Genomic DNA, 21,693 nt, shown 5'->3' on the forward strand with positions numbered 1-21,693 from the left:
TCACACTTGTGCAACTACAGCATAAACTTATGGCCCCAACACCCCATTAAACTTACAAGAGGTAACCAGGCTTGCTCCTGGATTAACAGCAATGCTTCAGCTTCAGGTGTAGACAACCCGATACACTGAACTCATACTCTGTTTCTGACCTCTACTGTACAACGATAGTCACTGTGGTTCTATCAACTGTCTATACAATTATTCATCGGCGTTTGCAGAAGAAATGCAGTCTTAATATCTGTGTGCACAAATTCCAATAATGGCACATTAATGAACGAAAAGCTATAAAATATTTCTTCAGCCTTTCCCAGGTATATACGAAGTTACTAGAGGTACCCTGATTCATTTTGGATTTTGGTTGTGAATTTAAGACTGGAGCACCAGGTGAGTTGGTCGTGCAGTTAGGGACATGCAGTTTCATTTTCGTTAACTTTAAACTTCTCCATTTTACAGAGCTTACATACATCTGACAGCGTGATATTACAACTTGCACCACAGCCTGACTCCCCTTTTCAACCAACAAGCTAACGTCAGAATGTCATAACAACTGCAAGGCACACCAACAACATAGGAATAGTACACACAAGAAGATGGCCCAAAGACACCATAACAAATTCACCAAGTTGTCACTAATTTTAAAGTTCAATAATAGTTTTTACCTAGAAATGTGACCAAAAAAAAAAAAAATTCTATATCTACAAGTTGCAAGCTAAAAACACTGGAACTTATATTAATTCCTACGAAATAAGAACTAACACAAGAACGTAGTATATGATTAAATATTATGCCAAAACTTCATTGCGCTGGAATGTATTTTCTTCATTAAGTCTTATAAAATATTTTAACTTGGAGCATTATCCATCATTGTCATTTTGTACAATTTAGTTTTAATTAAGTCATATCTTAACATTTGACTATGGTCTCAGCCATCAGTATGTTAATTCTTTTCATATCTAATCTAGTTCCTTACAATAAGGCCTACATATTAAGTTAAATTCTTAAATGTTCCTAACAATTCTTTTAATAGTCATAGGTCAAATTTTAAACAGGTACCTGGTTCAGTTTTGAGGTGATGATATGGCTGATGATGCCCTTTAAAAAGGGGCGAAACATGTACCATTTCTTATTATATCAAGGATTAAACCTCAATTTTATTATTGATTGTATTGAATAGGTGGAAGAAAAATAAAAATTTTATACTATTTTTTATATAAATTACTTTCAACATGGATTTCACAATGATTCTTATAACTTGTAAAAGGATTATTATGTCTTAATATACCTGCCCATTCGTGTGCAAGGGAAACAAGAACAATGAGTAGGGTTCTGTTCCTCCTTTATAAACTTTCTTCAGCTTGTCCCAGGTGTTTCTGGGCTCACTGAAGCTACCCTTGCTTATTTTGGGTTTTGGCCAGAACCACTTTCTGATCTCATACGACAGGTAAAAATTTCAATTCATGAGCCACTGGGATTTGAACCTCGGCCATTCGGGTGGAAAGCCACTTGTTAAGCTTATCTCAGTTATTTTTGGGTTGTAGAAGCCATCCAGACTTGATTTGGTTTTTGAGCTATAAGACTGGTTACCCTTCTTGCCACCACGTAATTCACCAGAACTCAAACCTCTGCCTTATGAGGAGGAACACCAGTAATTAAACCAGCTTAGGTCATTATAGCCAGTAGAAATGTACAAATCAGAGAGCCTTTACCACATGCCACTTTTCTGTTCAAAGACAGAGCCATGGATGGAACATTTGTGTTCTAAGAGGGCAGAAAATTGCGAACTTCCAGACCACACCGCTAACTACAACTCTAATTATTCTATGCATGTACTAATGTAAACTGGCACCATATGGCAGTTTTTTTTAAATATGATAATTCTTCATATGCCAGTCCATCATTTGGAGCAAGATTGGAATTAACCCTCTACTGCATGAATTATTTTTCGTTTGGTGAAGAAAATTTCAAGCTTTAATGTTCAACATACGTTCAGTGTATTAGATATACCAGCAACTCTTAACTGGGGCTAATAGCTTAACACTCTTATGTGATGTGGATTGCCATAGTTGAATATATATACGATATACGATTTTTCACGATTTTACGCTAAGCTTTTAACATTTAAAGACCAAACTTTACTACCTACTGGCCATGGGTACGTACTGCAAGGCGCAAGTACAACTTGCAGAACCGTAGGTCGGTAATGTCTTTGAGGTTGAGCCAGAGGTACTCCTGAAGCCTGTGGTAATGTGATGGGGAGGGCCCACGTAAAATAAACGGTGGTTGGTTCGCGTGGATGTTGGCGGGGTGGAAGGAGTACCTTTGGTTGTAGGGCTGTTTTGTCTTATGTTATGTAAAAAAAAAAAAACAAGGCATCACTGGGATATGTGTTTAATTGATTGTACAGTTGAAGGTGTGCCGTAAAACTACCTCTGTCTACAATATTTATCCATTTATACAGGTGAAAAGTTATTTGTTGCCTAAAGGCAACAGTATGCAGCAGAGGGTTAAGACCCTTTTTCAATGAATTTCAATCTGAAGGGAATTTGCAGTTATACAGTACTGCAACATAACAAAGCTGTATTAATACACTGAGTGGCCAAAAGTCACGGGAAGGGGTGTCCCATTAGAAAATGTGCCGTGTATGAACCCTGAGTTGAGCAGTCTGTCACAGACATCAGTGTCATGAAGATGGAAACACGTCGCAAGTTAACCGACTTTGAACATGGGATGACCATCGGCGCACAGCAGATGGGTCATAGCATTGCGAAGATTAGACGCAAATTCCGGTTTCCGTGGTCAACAGTGTCGAGGGTGGATCTTCAATATCACAGAGAGAATGATACCACCTGCGTACACCACTGCACGGGATGACCACAGGTGTTTAACGAATGGATATCACGTCGCCTCCGCAGAACCATACTGGGTGCTTGATGGGCTAGTGTGGGTCAGATCACTGCCCAGTAGAATATTGGTAGTCAGGAACCCATTTCTACCAGGACTGTAAGGAGGCAACTGCAACTCACAGGCTACACCAGCCGATGACGACCAACTCGTGTCCCTTTGCTGGCAACTCGACACAGAGTTCAACGACGTGCATGGGCCCGCGAACATCGGCAATGGACCATGGAACAGTGGCAGCGTGTGGTATGGTCCGATGAATCCTGGTTCCAGTTGTATCAAGCTGATGGGTGTATAAGAGTGTGGCGTATGTCTCATGAAGCTATGGATCCTGCGTGTCAACAAGGTTGTGCCCAGGCGGGAGGTGGCTCAGTTCTGGTCTGGGCGGCGTTCTCACGGTCGCAATTAGGCCCCATTTTCTGGTTGCAGGTAGAGCTGACAAGTACACGATATGTGGACATTATTTCAGACCATCTGCATCCCTTTCTGGCCTCAGAGAACCCTGATGGAAATGCCATGTTTTAATAGGACAATGTGCGATGTCACTACTCTTTGGTGGCACGCAGGTAGTTGGAGGAGCACCCCAGTGAAATTACGACATAGAATGGCCCTCCAGATCCCCTGGTCTTAATCCAATCGAACAGTTATGGGATGCTGCCTATGCTGGTGTACGCTCCATGAACCCCGCACCAACTACACAAGACCAATTGTGGGTAACTGCAAGATGCGTGGGTCCAGATCCCTCCAGAACGATTCCAACACCTTGTAGAGTAGACGCCACACCATATTGCTGCCGTTTTGAGGGCTCGCGGAGGAGCAACTTGTTATTAACATCATATACAGTGTCTTCCCATGACTTTTGGCCACTCAGTGTATATACAGTACTCAGTGTTTTGGATAAATGCCATACAAATGAACTTTCTTTTGGTAGTGGCTTAACATTGCACTAACACATTGAACGTTTCTGGTGATGCAACAATGGAAAAGTGCTAGGAGAGGGAAGATAGCGGCCGTGGTCTTAATTAAAATAATAAAATGGGAAACCATCTTCAGGGCTGCTAACAGTGGGGATCAAACCCACCATCTGCCAAATGCAAGCTCACAGCTATGTGGCCCAAATTGCAAAATTTACTCCTACCCTAAGCACTGTAAGATACACAAAAGTGAGTGATGTGATGTCTTATCCTGATGATTTGGAAAGTTGTGTGGTTTGAATTCTCTCCAAGAAAACTTACTTTGAATCACAAAGTATTTGTTCACCACGCTGGTTTGTTGCATACAGGGATTGTAAACCTTCGTTATTCACCTTAAAATGAAAATCACTACAATTACCATCTTCTTGCACTCACTCCAAGCGAAGTTATAGGTAGGGGAGAGCGTTGTACCTCGAGCATAGTATATCTTGGAACATTTTTATTCTGATTTGTGCTACTTTCTAGCAAACTCAAACAAATTTTTAAAAATGCCAGTATGTAGCACAGATGGTAGTTTAGATCTGTTATTTTAACAAGTGTGGATGCTGTAGACAAAACAAAATTTTTAGCATTAAGATATCTGTGTTTGATTTATACCATGCTTGATGTTAACTGACATTATTTTATTTTCCTATAATTACAAGTTCAAAGAAAAGTGACATGTTACAATTTTTGTACAGTCACTCAAAAATGATTTGAGCACATGGTACTGTCTGCTCTTCACACTTAATATTTTGCAGTAAAGACTTAATTTTATTATTATCAAAGGATAACTCACCTCCTACAACAAACAAACATTATATCTACAAGTTTCAAGTGTTTCTTTTTTTTTTTTTTTTTTGCTAAAGGCTTCACGTCGCACCGACACAGACAGGTCTTATGGCGACGATGGGATAGGAAAGGCCTAGGAGTTGGAAGGAAGCGGCCGTGGCCTTAATTAAGGTACAGCCCCAGCATTTGCCTGGTGTGAAAATGGGAAACCACAGAAAACCATCTTCAGGGCTGCCGATAGTGGGATTCGAACCTACTATCTCCCGGATGCAAGCTCACAGCCGCGCACCTCTACGCGCACGGCCAACTCGCCCGGTGTCAAGTGTTTCTGAAAAATAATAAGTTATATATATCTGAAATGAAATGGCGTATGGCTTTTAGTGCCGGGAGTGTCCGAGGACATATTCGGCAAGCCAGGTGCAGGTCTTTTGATTTTACGCCCTAGGTGGCCTGTGCCTCGTGATGAGGATGAAATGATGATGAAGGCGACACACACACCCAGCCCCCGTGCCAGGGAAATTAACCAATGATGATTAAAATTCCTGACCCTGCCGGGAATCGAACCCGGGTCCCCTGTGACCACAGGTCAGCACGCTAACCATTTACCCATTGAGCCGGACTATATAAATATATCTGCTAGGAACTGATACAACACCATGCGCTTGTTCTTTTTTTTTTTTTTGAGTGGCTGCACCAAGATACAGGGTTAATGCATGCAAACTCCAATATACAACTTTTTTGACAGAGAATGACAGAATTTCCACTAACAAAAGTAAAATTCCTGTTATCCATTCAGTAAAATGCAATACATAATTTAAGTTTTATGCTAGATTTTACACAATGTTCTAGTTTTTTTTATGACTTTCCCTGTTCATTGAGTTTCTGAAAATAGTATTTAAAATCTATCTTTAATCATTTTTAGTCAATCAGCCCCTACAACAGTATCATTTGAACGAGCACGTTTCGTTTTGTATTGGCGTTCTATATTATACCTTATCGACACAATAGACTGCCCTCACGGTAAGCATTTTGCATGGGATCCTGCTTGCACACTGTTCTTCCAACTGGCTCTGTGCAATTAGATTCAGTAAGGCCCTCTATTTTTAATTAGTTTGTTTTTGCCACCATATTGCCACAATGATCAAGTCCGACTGGCAGCCCTTCGCCCAGCATGGACTTTCACGGCCATGACATAACCACATCACTGTGGCTCAAGTATGCACAATGGTCACCTGCCAACCCACTTAAATGATGTCTGCCCATGAGACGAAAAGCTCAGTGTGAGCAAACCTGGGTTAGACCATTGGCTGGTGACAAGACCATTGGCCTGGGTAAAAAATCAGTGAACTTCACTCCTTCTGTACCGGTACTTAATATATTCATATCACGGATACATCTGACACACACCAAGACACCTTAATATATTTACACTGCAGATGCATCTGGCACACATCACAACACTTTTAAACTTCGTAGTTTTGTTTTCACAGAATGTGGTAGCCCTGTGGCCATGCATGATGCAAGGGCAAAGCTATAGAGTCCGCTCCGCAATGTTAGTAACACAAGGCAACACTATGTGGTGCACGCGAAGTGACTGTCCTTTGTTTAATACTTAGATTTCCACCAGTAGCGCTGAGGTAAGTAGAGGTAAGTAGAATAGCACTGCCGACAACTGTTGGTTGTTGGTTTGATATGGCTACATTTTCTTTCTTGCCGCGGCAATAGAAAAGAAATGCTTCAAGGGAGTTCTCATGACAGAGATTGGCCTGGATGTGCAAAGATAGGTTACAACTTTTTCTTGTGTGTGGACAGTATGCGCCACGGCGATAGAAAAGAGCCTCTTGAAGGGAGCATGGCCCCCACTGTTCTCATGACAGAGATTGGCCTGGATGTGCAAAAATGCGTTAAAACTAATAAATGAATTTTATTTCTTGTCATACGCCCCGAGATCAAAGGAGGAACTGAGAAAGTGTAATTACCGTCCAACGCCATGACACTTTCAAACTTCGCGGGCCTCTTTAGTTTCTTTTCTTTTGCAGTGCTTGGTAACATCAGCCAATGCCCTTGATCATTGGCAGAAGCAATGGATAATGGCACCTGGCTTAAAAGGTATGGTCAAATGTTCCACCTTTACATTAATTAAAAAAAATTAAATTTAATTATTTAAATAACATTTAAAAAATAACGAAACATGTTTCATCTATCTTGTAGACATCATCAGCCGAAAAGTTTTAAGATTAAGCACAAAGGACAAGGGAAAAAACACATTAAAAATAATTCAGACTGCCGAATGCGTCAGTTAAAATGTTGAAGAATATGCTAGAATGTTCTGAGCACAACACTTGAATACTGTTAAAAGTGAAAATTAAAATATTATACACATGAGATGGTTCATAAAATTGGTAATAGAGTCCTTCTTAACGTGATGATGCTGTGCTGACATACAGTTTAGCCGATGCAGACATTATTTTATTTTCCTATAATTACACGTTCAAAGAAAAGTGACGTTACAATTTTTGTAGTCGCTCAAAAATGGAATGAGCACATGGTACTGTCTGCTCCTCACACTTAATATTTTGCAGTAAAGACTTAATTTTATTATTATCAAAGGATAACTCGCCTCCAGTAGAATGAAGACGATTGATAAACATATGTTAAACATGAGTGAGGGTTCCCGTAAAATGGTATTGAGTTCGTCTTGTTGGCGTGATGATGTTAACAATTCTTGATAAAAAAAAGTAGGCAGAATATCTGATTGTGATTTTATAAGTGGAATGTGCAATGGAGTGCCCTAGAACAAGAATGACGCCAATTATTAGCGTTAAAAGTAGGCAAGTTTTTGAAGCATCTTGTAATACAAAAGAAGAATGAATGAAAATAAAATGCAGCACATCTGATTACTTACGTTCTCGCCTACCCAAGAATGGCTAGCTCAGCGTGTATGGATGTTTATGGTTGACTGGACACAAACTGTGGAGGCCGTGTGTGATGGAAGCTGGTATGAGGGGAGAGTAGGGGAAGGCTTGAACCAATAGGTGGGGAGCGACTGCGTGGAGGCTTGTTACGAGGCTTGTCAAAATAGGAACTGTTGAGTAATGCCTCGAATTTTATGTTCACAGTTTTTGAAATTTCATTTGAATTTTAAGCAGGATTGCATTTTTGGTCTATATGAATAAAAGATGTTTTCTAAAATGTTGAGTAAACTGCCCTTGTTATGAAAATAAAGAATTTTTAAGTCCTGCTCTAAGGAGATGAAGGAATGATTGGACTCTGTTATATGAGTGCTCATGGCGGAGTATTTTTTGTACTTGGTGGCGTTGATATGTTCTTTATATCTAATTAAAAAGTCTCTTCCGGTTTGCCTTGCGGAACATTGGTTGCAATTTAACCCCGAAGTTGTTGATTTTGTGCTGGTTATAAAAGAGATTAGTATTGTTGTTGACTGTTTTAAAGGCAATATTGACATTATGTTTCTTAAGAATATTGGTGATTTTGTAAATCTTTTTATTGGTGTAAGTGAAGGTGGTGTAGTTATCTGTTTTCTTTTTTGTTTCTCTGAGCAGAGTTGAAGTGGATTTGTTAACAATTTTGCTGACTATCCTGTCTATGAAATGCCTGCCAAAACTGTTTTTTCTCGCTATTAAGTAGATGGTATTGAGTTCTTTTTACGATTCTCGTCAGATAAAGGGACGTGAAAAGCTCTATGAATTAAGCTATAAAAGGTTGCTCTTTTTTGAGAGTCTGGATGCATCGAATCTTGACAAATGGTGTTTACGGATTGGGTGGGCTTTCTAAAGATAGTATAAGAAAATTTGTTGGGAGCTGTTGTTAATAGTGATATCTAAAAACGTTTAAAGAATTACTGATTTCAACTTCGGAAATAAACTCGATCCATGGATCGATTGCATTTAGCTGTTCCAGGACGATATCGCCGTTGGTGATGATGTGATCTATTATGGCAAACGTATCATCAACATAGCGCATCCAGACCACAATACCTTTAATTTTATTATGAATTTTGGTGTTTTCCAAATGGTCTAAGTAAATTTCTACCATTATTCCTGAAACTGGGATGCCCATAGGAAGACTGTCCTGCTTGTAAATTTTTCCATTGAAAGTGAAATAGTTGTTAGAAGTTACAAATTCTAAAATATTTAAGAAGTCTTCTATCTCCCGTAATGGAACCTGGGCCACTACTTTAAGTTATAAAAGTAAATAGGCCTATACTTTTAGGGGCGGGTGGGTTAGACCCTGGCAGGCGTAATGAACACATCTCCCCTCCAGAATCATTTCACCGTAAGAATAGCAGCACTGAAACTAACATATTATGTAACAATCCTTGCAGAGCAGACTCTATATTCCTACCGATGCTAGTTCTATAGAGACAATAGCAAAGTGCTCCAGCCAATAGGAGCACAGAAAATGGTACTAGTATAGTGTAACCCACAAAATCTGAAATTTCTTGAAATATTCATACAGTGTGGGTCAGTGTGCACAAAAATAATGATTTTTATAATAAGGGCCCACCCAACCCTTAAAGCAGAGCACCTACAAATTTAAAAAATTGGATTGGGCAAACAGCTTCATAAATTCTTCTTAAATTTGAAATTTACCCACTATATTAATGTGATATAAAAGTACTCTTGCAAGACAATCTTCCTGGATTTTGACATCCAAATTTCCTCTGACAAGTGAACCGTTAAACCTATAAAACGAAAAGAATCATATGGAAATCTAGAGTTGTCATTTGAATATAAAGTTAATTAACTGGAAACAGAAAAATAACGATCAAGAAGTGGTACTCCCACCATACCAGTTTCAATGAAAATATCTACAAAGTTTCATCCTCACATTACAAAATTATACAGGGACTGATCCATCAGTTACTAAAACTCAGTCAATCAATGGCAGATAAAATACAGTGAAACCTCAGAATGCGAGTAACTTGGTATACGAGTGTTTTGCAAGACGAGCAAACATTTTAAATAAATTGTAACTTGATAAGCGAGTGAGGTTCTGCAATACGAGCGTCACGTGTGCCTACGTTTTCCCCTCCCCTGTTCGTTTGTTGAATGGATGAACGAGGTCTTTGGTCCTGTAGTGAAGAAATACCTGTCAGTAAATAATCTGCCGCTCAAAGTCTTGCTGGTTATCGTCAATGCTCCTGCTCATCCTCCAGGCCTTAAGGGCTTGAGGACGACTTACTGGAGGAATTCAAGTTCGTTAAGGTTAAGTTCCTTCCTCCCAACACTACTCTACTACTCCAGCCTATGGATCAGCAAGTCATTTCGAACTTCAAGAAGCTATACACCAAAGCACTATTTGAGTGATTCTTCGAAGTGACCGAAGAAACAAACCTTACCCTCCGAGGGTTTGAGAGAAATCATTTCCCCATTGTGAACTGCCTGAAGATCATCGATAAAGCCTGGGATGGAGTCACTAAGAGAACTCTCACTTCCGCTTGGGGAAAGCTATGGCCTGACTGTGTTCTTGGACGTGACTTTGAGGGGATTGTTGGTGACAATGAGCCGCCGATTGTCGATAAAATTGTGTCCTTAGGGAAGACTATGGGGCTGGAGGTGAATGATGTGGATGTTCAACAGCTGGTGGATGAACATAGCCAGGAACTGACCACCAACGAAAAAATGGACCTGCATTGAGAACAACAGGAGGAGGTTATGGGGATCTCGTCCGGGGAAGAGGAGGAGGAAAAGTCAATGGAATCTCTCACTTCAATTGATATTCGGGAGAAGTGCAAAATGTGGGAAATGGTGCAAAATTTTGTAGAAAAACACCACCCGAATAAGGCTAAAACAGTGCGAGCGATGAATCAGTTCAATGACAATGCAATGTCACATTTTCGTGAAATCCTCAAAAAGAGGCAAAAGCAACAGTCATTGGACAGGTTCCCCGTTTAAGTTGCACGAAAAGAAAACAATTCCAGTGAGCCAATAGATAGCAGTGATTCCGTTCGTGAAATTCGTGCTACAGAGTAACTCTTCTCATGTCATCTCTCGTCTCCCACACCAACAATGATTCTATTGTAAGGAAAAGTGCACTTTAATTTGTTTTACGTTATATTTTGTTTTTGAAATGGTATGCGAATAACTTTTTTTGTGTTGTGGACGAATCATCCGCGTTTCAATTGTTTCTTATGGGAAAACTTGCTTTGATATACGAGCGCTTTGGATTACAAGCATGTTGCCGGAACGACTTATGCTCGCTCCAAGGTTCCACTGCGGTACTCTAACCTAATCTCTTTACATTTGTAGCCAACTTACAAAAAATTAGACTTGTCACTTATTGTGTTCAACACGCAAAGTAAACACTTACGCTTTTCATAATCTGTCATGAATTATGAAGCATCATTCTCTTGTAAAGTTGTCAAATGATATAAATCTTCATAGCTAACCAATGAACCCAAGGTAGGCCTCGATAAGCAAAATATACAAATATCAGAAAACTGAATAAATAAAATCTGCTTTGATTCTATAATTCAAAACAATAACTGGACTGTACACAGCAATTAACGAGTAAACTACTAACATAGTATACTTTAGTAAGATCCTATATTTATCTCATCACCATAACGTAAACATCAACATAAACACGTTTTCCCTAAATCAGAAAACAATTCAATGTGGCCATACAGTGTGGCCAACCCAATTTTCATTAAATAAGCTACGATAGATCATCATCCAATACAAGCTAGAAAAAAGCTAAATAAAAGTTAAAAATTAAGTCAAATATCTATAACAGTGCTCACAGGGTAGTGAATGAAATTACTCTTCCATGGGCATTTAATTATGTGCACTGAGGTAATCTTGACAAGTGGAGGTCGGTGTGATTATTGTTATAATAGGAAGTACCGTACTATTCTCTATTAACGCAAATCGGGGGGGGGGGGGGGGGGGGAAGGAAGAGTACAACAGTTCGAAAAATGAAAGTATCGCCAAAGAAAGACAAGGGCCACGAAGGGCGCGAAAGTGAAAGACTCCTTAGGCCTCGAGACCTAATACCGGCGGGGTCGGAAAAGAACAAGAGTTGACCAAGGGAGGTGGGATTTGATAGATGAAAGCAAGGAGCCTGGCACAAGTAAAGACGTTTTGTGAGGTCATTGGGAGATAGTAAAACTGAAGGATGAGAAGGGATGACGTAATATTATATCATAAAGGCACATTCCATACTCCCGCTGGACCAGTGGTGAGTCAGGTACAATGAATAGGTGATCATAGCTAATTTCACTGTTGCTACCTTATCATACAAGAAGGAAACATAGGAAGGGAGGGAGTAAGTCTTCGTTCATATTGGATGAACCACAACGCCACATCACATGCGGCACGTTGGATGAAGTAAGCTAGATTATGCGGGTGAAAAGCTACAGCGGGAATATTGTTCTTATGCCGCTAAACGTTGGAATAAATAAGCTAGATTAAGCGGGAGAAAAGCTAAGTTGGCGACACTGGTTACTAACGCAATAGATCATCATCCAATACAAGCTAGAAAAAGCTAAATCAGAACTAGTCAAAGTTAAAAAAAATAAGCCAAATATTTATAGCACTGCTCACTTGGTAGGGAATGATATTGTTCGTTGTTCCGTTCAATTAACAAACTACTACAACCGCAAAACGTGGATAATTAATTATGTATACTGAGCTAGCCGTATGAGGTGGAGGCGGTGGTGTTATTGTTTAAGGGGAAGTACTAATACGCGAACCTTTTCTTGAGCCTTGAGCTCCCTAGTGCTGAATCGGTAGACCTCGGTTATCTTCCACATCCATATTGGCAACCTTTGAAAAACAAACTATGAATCGCTTATTCATCGCTGTGCGACATCTGGCGTACACTTTACGAACTAGTACTGTTGTTGTTTACACAGCAAAGCCAATGTATATAATTAATGCTAATAACAAGATTCGCATCGAGAAATATCATATAATCTATATAAATAAAATTGTAGGGGGTCCGCTGTCTGTAATTTCTTTTGTTTTGCCAATTTTTCAGATATTTATCCGTTTTAGGTCAACTCAAGACCGAATCGGTGGTTTTTACGTTTCGTGTCTGTTGTTTGTCTGTTTGTCTGTCTGTTTGTCCGTCTGTTTGACTGTTTGTCTGTTCCACCATCACGTCAAAACGGCTGGATAGATCTCAACCAAACTTCATATTTAGCGTATAGGCCCTACTCATCCCGGGGAAGGTTTCGATATGCATATCGTTTTAAAATCTTTGAATACACGGGGGGTTAATAGAAAACCACAATGGTTTTTCCACCATCACGCCGAAACGGCTGGATAGATCTAAACCAAACTTCATATTTAGAGTATACTCATCCAGGGGAAGGTTTCGATATGCATATTATTTTAAAATCTTTGAATAGACGGGGGGTTTATAGGAAATGGTTTTCCTCCATTTTCTCTTATACTATTCATTTTCTGTAAACTTAGTTTACCGTACGTGAAACGTCTCTTCATTATAAACAACTTTCGTTATGTTCATAATTTACGTTATTCTTCACATGACGGAGAAATTTACAATTTTCCGCTGGTATCATGCTCTGCATTGAGTGACCGACAGACCGACAACGAACCTACAGGTTACCAAGGCAACGTCTCTGACTGCATGCCAGCAGGAAAGTAACATATTGCCATTTTCCTCATCATGCTTTTAAATTCGTGGTTGTTCCTTGGGTAGAAGGCAAGAGAGGCGTCAATCGGCCTATCTGCGGGATATTGGCGGAATATCGTTGGATGTTATAACCGCCCTCGAATAGATTAAGTAATAACACCATTAGTTATCTTATGTGTTTACCTAAGAATCACTGGACCTAAATTTCTCCTCTGTTACCGCTTTATTATATCCATAACTCACACTAGCATAATTTATTGAGGGGCATTTGATTTCCCAATACATTAACTTGGCATTTACATATTTGTCGTTATCCGGCTGTCCTCAGTTGTAATCCATTTTCTATTACTTTCAACTTTCTTAACTGTATTATTTTCTTCCTTAATTACGCCGTATGTACGCGAGTGCTACAAACTACTGGATGTATTTCCACCAAGACTCATATTTAGAATACACCTGTCCTTGATAGGTTTTAGGGCAAATATTGTTTCTAAATCCCTGAACTGACTGGGGGTTTATACGAAACCGAAACAGTGATTTTGCACTTCCACAAAATATACACAACCAAACTTAATGGAAATCTACCTACCTTGGTAGAAATTAATTTCTAAACCTTTTTTTCTCATGTGCATCATTTCGATACGAGGATTAATAAGGGAGATATCATTAACGGACCGTTTTTCTGTACAAGTCCCATCGGACTTAATTCACGAGCGGGTGCGTGTAAAGCGTATTCCTTACAACTTGAAAACTACTGAAGACATTCGAACCAAAATTTATATTTAGCATCCACCTGTCCAAAGGCAGGTTTTAAACGTAAATAACATTTCGTGTTCCGGAATGGACTGGCGGTTTATAGGGAACCGAAATGGTGATTTTACTCTTCCACAATATATAGGCCTATAGAACAAGACCAACCTGACTGGAAATCGACCAAACGTGATGAAATTCCACCTCTAAACCTTTTTTTATGTGCATTTTTTCGTCAGGAGGATTAATAAGGGAGATATCATGAATGGTCACTTTAGCAGGTTAAGTCCAGCGGACATAGCCCAAAAGGTGTTTTACATGGAGCAGATTCCTTATCTATATAAATCAAATCGTAACGACTGCGTGCCTCTACACTGACTATTTTGGCGAAATTTTCGTACAGCTTTCCGTTTAAGGGGTAATAATGACCATCTCCATAATTTTTGGTTTAGTTTCCTGAAAGTACTAAGTTTTACCCGCCTCGCCCAAAATCCAGATTGCGGCATAATCTGCCAGAAGGAAAAGAAGATAATTGAAATTTGACAAAATTATACGTTTTAGCCTGTAACGAACGGAAAACATCCTAGATAATTACATTTTTCACTTTTTATCCCCGAAGAATATCGAAATATGCAGGCAATTTTAATGATGGTGCAGACCTTCGGAAATTCCTATCACATAACGGATTGCACAATCTCCGTTCAATTTGGAATGATCTACAACCTTGGTCTTATGATTTTTTGCCATATCTGTATCCCTTTTACGTTTGATTTTTCTCTATTAATCGATGTTAAGTCAATTTGGAATTTTCACATGCATAATTCATACTTTCAATTATACACTGACTGACAGAGCAAATGCAACACCAAGGAGGAGTGGTTCGAAAGGGATGAAAGTTGGGGAAAAAACAGAGTCGGCACGGAAGAATAATTGATGTTTATTCCAAACCGATATGCAGGTTACACAATGCGCACGGCATCGATTCAGTAGGATGTAGGACCACCGCGAGCGGCGATGCACGCAGAAACACGTCGAGGTACAGAGTCAATAAGAGTGCGGATGGTGTCCTGAGGGATGGTTCTCCATTCTCTGTCAACCATTTGCCACAGTTGGTCGTCCGTACGAGGCTGGGGCAGAGTTTGCAAACGGCGTCCAATGAGATCCCACACGTGTTCGATTGGTGAGAGATCCGGAGAGTACGCTGGCCACGGAAGCATCTGTACGCCTCGTAGAGCCTGTTGGGAGATGCGAGCAGTGTGTGGGCGGGTATTATCCTGCTGAAACAGAGCATTGGGCAGCCCCTGAAGGTACGGGAGTGCCACCGGCCGCAGCACATGCTGCACGTAGCGGTGGGCATTTAACGTGCCTTGAATACGCACTAGAGGTGACGTGGAATCATACGCAATAGCGCCCCAAACCATGATGCCGCGTTGTCTAGCGGTAGGGCGCTCCACAGTTACTGCCGGATTTGACCTTTCTCCACGCCGACGCCACACTCGTCTGCGGTGACTATCACTGACAGAACAGAAGCGTGACTCATCGGAGAACACGACGTTCCGCCATTCCCTCATCCAAGTCGCTCTAGCCCGGCACCATGCCAGGCGTGCACGTCTATGCTGTGGAGTCAATGGTAGTCTTCTGAGCGGACGCCGGGAGTGCAGGCCTCCTTCAACCAATCGACGGGAAATTGTTCTGGTCGATATTGGAACAGCCAGGGTGTCTTGCACATGCTGAAGAATGGCGGTTGACGTGGCGTGCGGGGCTGCCACCGCTTGGCGGCGGATGCGCCGATCCTCGCGTGCTGACGTCATTCGGGCTGCGCCTGGACCCCTCGCACGTGCCACATGTCCCTGCGCCAACCATCTTCGCCACAGGCGCTGCACCGTGGACACATCCCTATGGGTTTCGGCTGCGATTTGACGAAGCGACCAACCTGCCCTTCTCAGCCCGAACACCATACCCCTCGTAAAGTCGTCTGTCTGCTGGAAATGCCTCCGTTGACGGCGGCCTGGCATTCTTAGCTATACACGTGTCCTGTGGCACACGACAACACGTTCTACAATGACTGTCGGCTGAGAAATCACGGTACGAATTGGGCCATTCGCCAACGCCGTGTCCCATTTATCGTTCGCTACGTGCTCAGCACAGCGGCGCATTTCACATCATGAGCATACCTCAGTGACGTCAGTCTACCCTGCAATTGGCATAAAGTTCTGAACACTCCTTCTTGGTGTTGCATTTGCTCTGTCAGTCAGTGTATGAAATACGGAATCATCAAACTTTTCACGAAAATTGGCCCACCCAGTAGCCATATGTGAGCCAAATGCTATGTATGTAGCTGTCACATAATTATCCGAAAAGTAATGTAATGTGAGATAATCTTACAAAACCTTTACCCTGTTCCACGTTTCTAACTCAATCTGACCCAAGAATAGATGACATATCATAGGACCAGCCATTTAGGCCACTAAATCCGGCGTGTCTTATGGTATAATCCTTTGTCGATATGACGTACGTTTAGTAGCACTTAGTCTGTAAATGAAGGTCTTCAATATTGTAAACACGCATATACTTTCGTAAGTAGATCTATATATATTCACTGATGTCGATTTGTAGCGATCGAGAAAGGGTGGGTCTGCTATTGTAATCAGTACTCCCCACACCGACTTTGACTGGCAGTAGGAAAGGGTTCCTTCTCCAACTCCTGTGTAACTGTCATTAGTAAGGAAGGCCTACAATTGTAATGAATACTTCCCTTCTCGATTTGACTTGCAGAAGGCAAGTGAGCATGCAGTTTTGCTTAAAACTCCCCTACCCGATTGTGTTTGGCAGTAGGCAAGGGTGCCCGCCATTATAAAGAAATGTCCTCATCTAAAATGTGACTGGCATTAGGCATAGTGGCCTGCTATTTTAATGGAAACTCGCCAACTTGGTGTGACTGGCAGTAGGAAAATGGGCCTGGCATTATAATGATAACTGCACAACTCAATTTCGAGTTATAGTAGGGTAATTGCCTGCCATTATAATAGAAACTCCTCAATTGTAATCTGTCTGGAAGTAGGAAGGGGGGCTGCCATTTTAACGAAAACTCCCCAAATCGATTCTGTCCGCGTAGTAGGCAATGGGGCCTGCAATTATAATGTAAACTTCCCAACTCGATTGTGAATGCCAGTAGGCAAGTGAGCCTGCCGTTATATCACAAATCCGTAACAAACACTTTACATTGGAAACAACGTACGGGGACCTCCCCATGCTCTTTCTCGGATAACGCTAAGAGACATGCAATTTTAAAACAGTCTTATTTACTGCATGTACACAATTTACTTCGATATTCGAATACAATGTAGAATACCGTGGCGAAGCACGGGTACATTCGCTGGTGTTAAATAATGTATGTGTGACACAGTTGTTGACGTAAGATAGTAAATGTTTAGAAAATTCATATTGATCGATCATATTATCCATTCAATTCAGCTTTCATTTCCATCCAGTTGGCAGTACAACCGGAACCGTCAGCGCTCCCTCCCTACCCCTAACCCGTAAAATTCGGGCTCAAGAAAAAGTTCTAAAAAACATTAATCGGAGAAAAAAAACAGTAAGGTGTTCGAAACTTTGAAAAATGAAGATATCGGTCAAAGTAAGACAAGGACCACGAAGGTCGTGAAAATGAAAGACTCCGTAGGCCTCATGATCTAATTACGTTGGAGTAGGCAAAGTACAAGGGTTCACCAAGGGAGGTCGGATAGGATAGCCGGGCTGAGTGGCTCAGACGGTTGAAACGCTGGCCTTCTGACCCCAACGTGGCAGGTTCGATCCTGGCTCAGTCCGGTGATATTTGAATGTGCTCCAATACGTCAGCCTTGTGTCGGTAGATTTACTGGCACGTAAAAAACTCCCGCGAGACTAAATTCCGGCACCTCGGCGTCTCCGAAAACCGAAAAAGTAGTTAGTGGGACGTAAAGCAAATGACCTTATTATTATTGTACCGGGAGGTACACCCCAACGCCGCCCATTCAAATTTAGCGCCTAAATAAACTCCTCTATTGGTGAAACTGAAACTACACCAACTTGGAACTTTAATCAGAAGATGTCACCACCTAAATATTGAGTAATTTTGTTATTGTGCAGTTTCCTAACCTGAGTGAATTTCTACTTGTTTTGTTTGGCATTCATCAAGAAGTTTGGACATTCTTCCACAGATGACTCCACAATAAACTATGATCATGCACCCTGGTGCGAAGTGAAAGAACTTATGATTTAAAGAAATTTTGTATTTCTAGGATTTTGTAACTGAATGATGTTCATTTATTTTTAGGTTGGCAATTATTCCCTTCATTTCCGCCAGTTTTGAATCTAGCCAACCCCTCATTTTTGTAATTAATTTCCAACCAATCCCGTATTTCATCTTCACCTTGTGTTTAACCAATAAAATCAAGAGGGCATGTCCTGATTCATCTTGAATGATCTCGAATCTTCCTTGAGGGTTTATAAACTGCGGCTTTTCTCGTCTCTTGTCCAACTGATCGTCATCTTACTACAGTAAGTGTGTTTGTCAAAGCAGGAGGCGGGCGGCCTCTTTCATCGGTCAGCAGTACATCTACAAGGTAATGGCCACATAATATCATTCTTTCTTGCTAAATCCGCAGTTTAACCCGACGGAAAGGTCCAGATCGTTAACTATGTAACCTACTTTTCTAAAAATGTAACTTTCTGCCGGCTAATGTAAAAACTTCATAAAATCTTTAACTGTAAATCGGGGATAGAGAGTGAATTACCCTCTCGATTTCACCTTCATCTTGGTTTGAGGTGACTGCGTTTTTCTCTAACTGTTTTTCCTACTGTAATGTGTTAATGTAATTTCTATACGAGTCAACTCAGTAGTTTGGGAATAGCCCCTGTTTAATCGGCCTAGAGCCCCTTAGTTTCTTTTTGTGTTCATATCTAGGAGTGCAAGTATACGCCTCCATTCATTTTGTGTTCGGGCCATTAATTTAACCTGTTATTCTTATTCCACGAAGGCCCAGTAGGTTGGGAATTTAATACTCCTGTAAAAGTAAGTTCAATTTTGTAAATGGTGATTTGAGAGACCAAAGAGTGATGTAATGTTGCCTTGAGTAGGCAGTAAGAAACTGAGAGCCTGTTAGCTCTTTTTTCAATTTTTTTCTTTCGTTGCTTTACGTCGCACCGACACAGATAGGTCTTATGGCGATGATGGGACAGGAAAGGGCTAGGAGTGGGAAGGAAGGGGCCGTGGCCTTAATTAAGGTACTGCCCCAGCATTTGCCTGGTGTGAAAATGGGAAACCACGGAAAACCACTTTCAGGGCTGCCGACAGTGGGGTTCGAACCTACTATTTCCCGAATACTGGATACTGGCCGTACTTCAGCGACTGCAGCTATCGAGCTCGGTTTTTTTCAAATTTTGTGATTGTAACGAGTGCCTCTGGAAGGCTAGATATTGTATTTTGGGAGCAAGTGCTCTATGAATTAGGGGATTTCTGCCCTTGAATAAATTTGTGCTCTTTGTTAATTTCAGCTTGTAGCTCAGGAAATGTAAAGCTAGGGGCTTAAAGCCCAAAGTGTTAAGGTTCTGAATCTTGGATTTTTCCCAATCTGGTTTAAAGATTGCTTGCTACTTGTGCCTGTAATATTGGCATGAAAAAATTGTTAAATTTAAAGTTCTGAAAATATAACCTTCAGTTTAAGTTTTAAATTCTATTATTGACATTGTAGTTAGACCCATTCACTCCGGCACCTTCTTTCACCTCTGCGTTCCACGGGAAACCCCGTAACAAATGGTAGCAGAGCGTAGTTGAACGGGTCTCAATTAAGCCATTTTTGACGGCTGTACATAGCACTCGGATCGAACTCTAAGAATTTTCTCAGTCGCTGGAATTTTTTTCCAAATTTTTTAAATTTTCTCTCATCATGTCTGGCCCTCGCGAAGTTCTCCATCCCGGCTACTTGCGCAAGGAGGAATTTAAGTTATGAATTACCGATTAGGAATATTCAATCTGGAGCCACGGTTGCGGCAGATACAACCAAACTTAAGGAATCCATAGAATTACCAATTAGTATCCTAACTTTGGGAGAGAAGGAAATTGATGAGGCTCTCTCCACGATCACTGATAATACCACTGAGCTAGCATCGGTAGTAAGCTTTTTGGAAGTAAGTGATCCATCTCCCAATCAACTTAATGGAGTACAGGCAAGATTGTTTCTCTTTTACAATAGAGTTAGGGACCTATTGTCTCTCAAGTTAAAAGAAGACCATGCTACGGAGGCTAGTAACCTTGTTGAACACCTTTCTGAAATGTCAAATGAAGTTCTTCAATTGTTGACTGGGGCAGCTGCTCCCAAAACCGACCAAGCCCCTGCGATTAACATGGTGAGTGAGGAAGATTCTTCCAAGAATGTAGAAAGCAGAAAATATGTAACTACTCAACAAACATCTGCCCGATTGGAAAGCGAGTCTGATCGTCGCACATCATTTCCATCCTTCTCTCTAAATAATACTGTGTTTGAGACTTCTCAACCTTCTAGGCCGTTACCTACTATGTCACCTGGGTTCAGTAGTTTGCCTCATCCCTTGGCTATGTTCCTTAAGGGGATTTCTAAATTTTCTATTAATTCCACTAAAGATGTTATTTCCTTTCTAAGGTTTTCAGTTGAATTTCAAGATCACGCACTAGTGTTTTCCCTCTCTTATTCCCAAATTCTTCAAATTATTTACCCTTACTCCATAGGTGTCCTCTCGGACAAAATTGTTAAAGCAATATCTGAGCAATCTTCCATAGAAGACTACCACGCCCATCTGCTGGCTAACTTCATTCCGGCTCGAGCAATGCCTTCCTTAATTCAAAAGTTCTATTACAGAGTACAGCGACTGGATGAAAATCTCGCAGACTTCATCTAGGACATTAAATTCTACACCAGGGTATTCGCTCATCATTTCCCTGAAGATCAAAACGTGCAGACCATTGTTGGAGGCATTTCCCCGCCCTTTAGGTCGTATTTGTTTTTCGCGTCTCGTCCTCAAACGTTTGCAGAATTAGAGGCTATGGCTGTCTCAGGCGAAGGATTGCGGTATGCCGACACCTTACGATTCGCTAAGGAGCCCCCTCCGTCTTCTAGATTTTTGGCCTCAACCTCGCCGAACATTCACCACCCGTAAATGCTACGCTTGTGGGTCGACGGATCGTCTGCCTAACAAGTGCCCAGTGATAAAATCGAGTGGGACAAGGAACGGAGCAGGGTCATCACAAGGATGATTTAAATGTGGCTCGTTTTGACATATCACCAAGAATTGCTCTAACGCCAATTGCACCCCCTCCTGTTCAACTTCTGTTGCAACCTCCGCGAACTCTAATAATCATAAGTGACTAGTGTCATCGGCTGAGTCGACGTGTTCATCTTTTCCAGGCTCAGCCCCTGTTAAACCCAGCGGAAGCTGGGGGAATGATAAAGGTTCTTCTAACCCATCGTTTGAATGCCCAAAAGAATGCCTTAGGATTGCGGCGGAGCCCCCCGCACTTGTACCTTTTCTCAAAATTGAGTTGAACAATGAACCGGTCACAGCTCTATTACACTCGGGGTGTGTTTGTTCTATCATTTCGGCTGAGTGGTATTCCAAATTAAAGTCTGTCTGTAAGTTTCCTAAATATTGCTCGTCTTCA

The 21,693-nt window shown here is 41.1% G+C and overlaps 1 long non-coding RNA gene across 1 annotated transcript in view; it reads right to left on the minus strand.

The window, feature by feature from the left end:
• The window catches only part of LOC136863307 (uncharacterized), a 43,533-nt gene extending 32,245 nt beyond the window's left edge, over nucleotides 1-11,288 (minus strand). The window contains exon 1 of the long non-coding RNA XR_010859195.2: nucleotides 10,977-11,288. This is a non-coding gene — a long non-coding RNA (uncharacterized lncRNA). The remainder of the gene's footprint in view (nucleotides 1-10,976) is intronic.
• Between the last annotated feature and the right edge of the window lie 10,405 nt (nucleotides 11,289-21,693).

The sequence above is a fragment of the Anabrus simplex genome, chromosome 2 (assembly GCF_040414725.1).
Source record: "Anabrus simplex isolate iqAnaSimp1 chromosome 2, ASM4041472v1, whole genome shotgun sequence".
Classification (NCBI taxonomy): domain Eukaryota; kingdom Metazoa; phylum Arthropoda; class Insecta; order Orthoptera; family Tettigoniidae; genus Anabrus; species Anabrus simplex.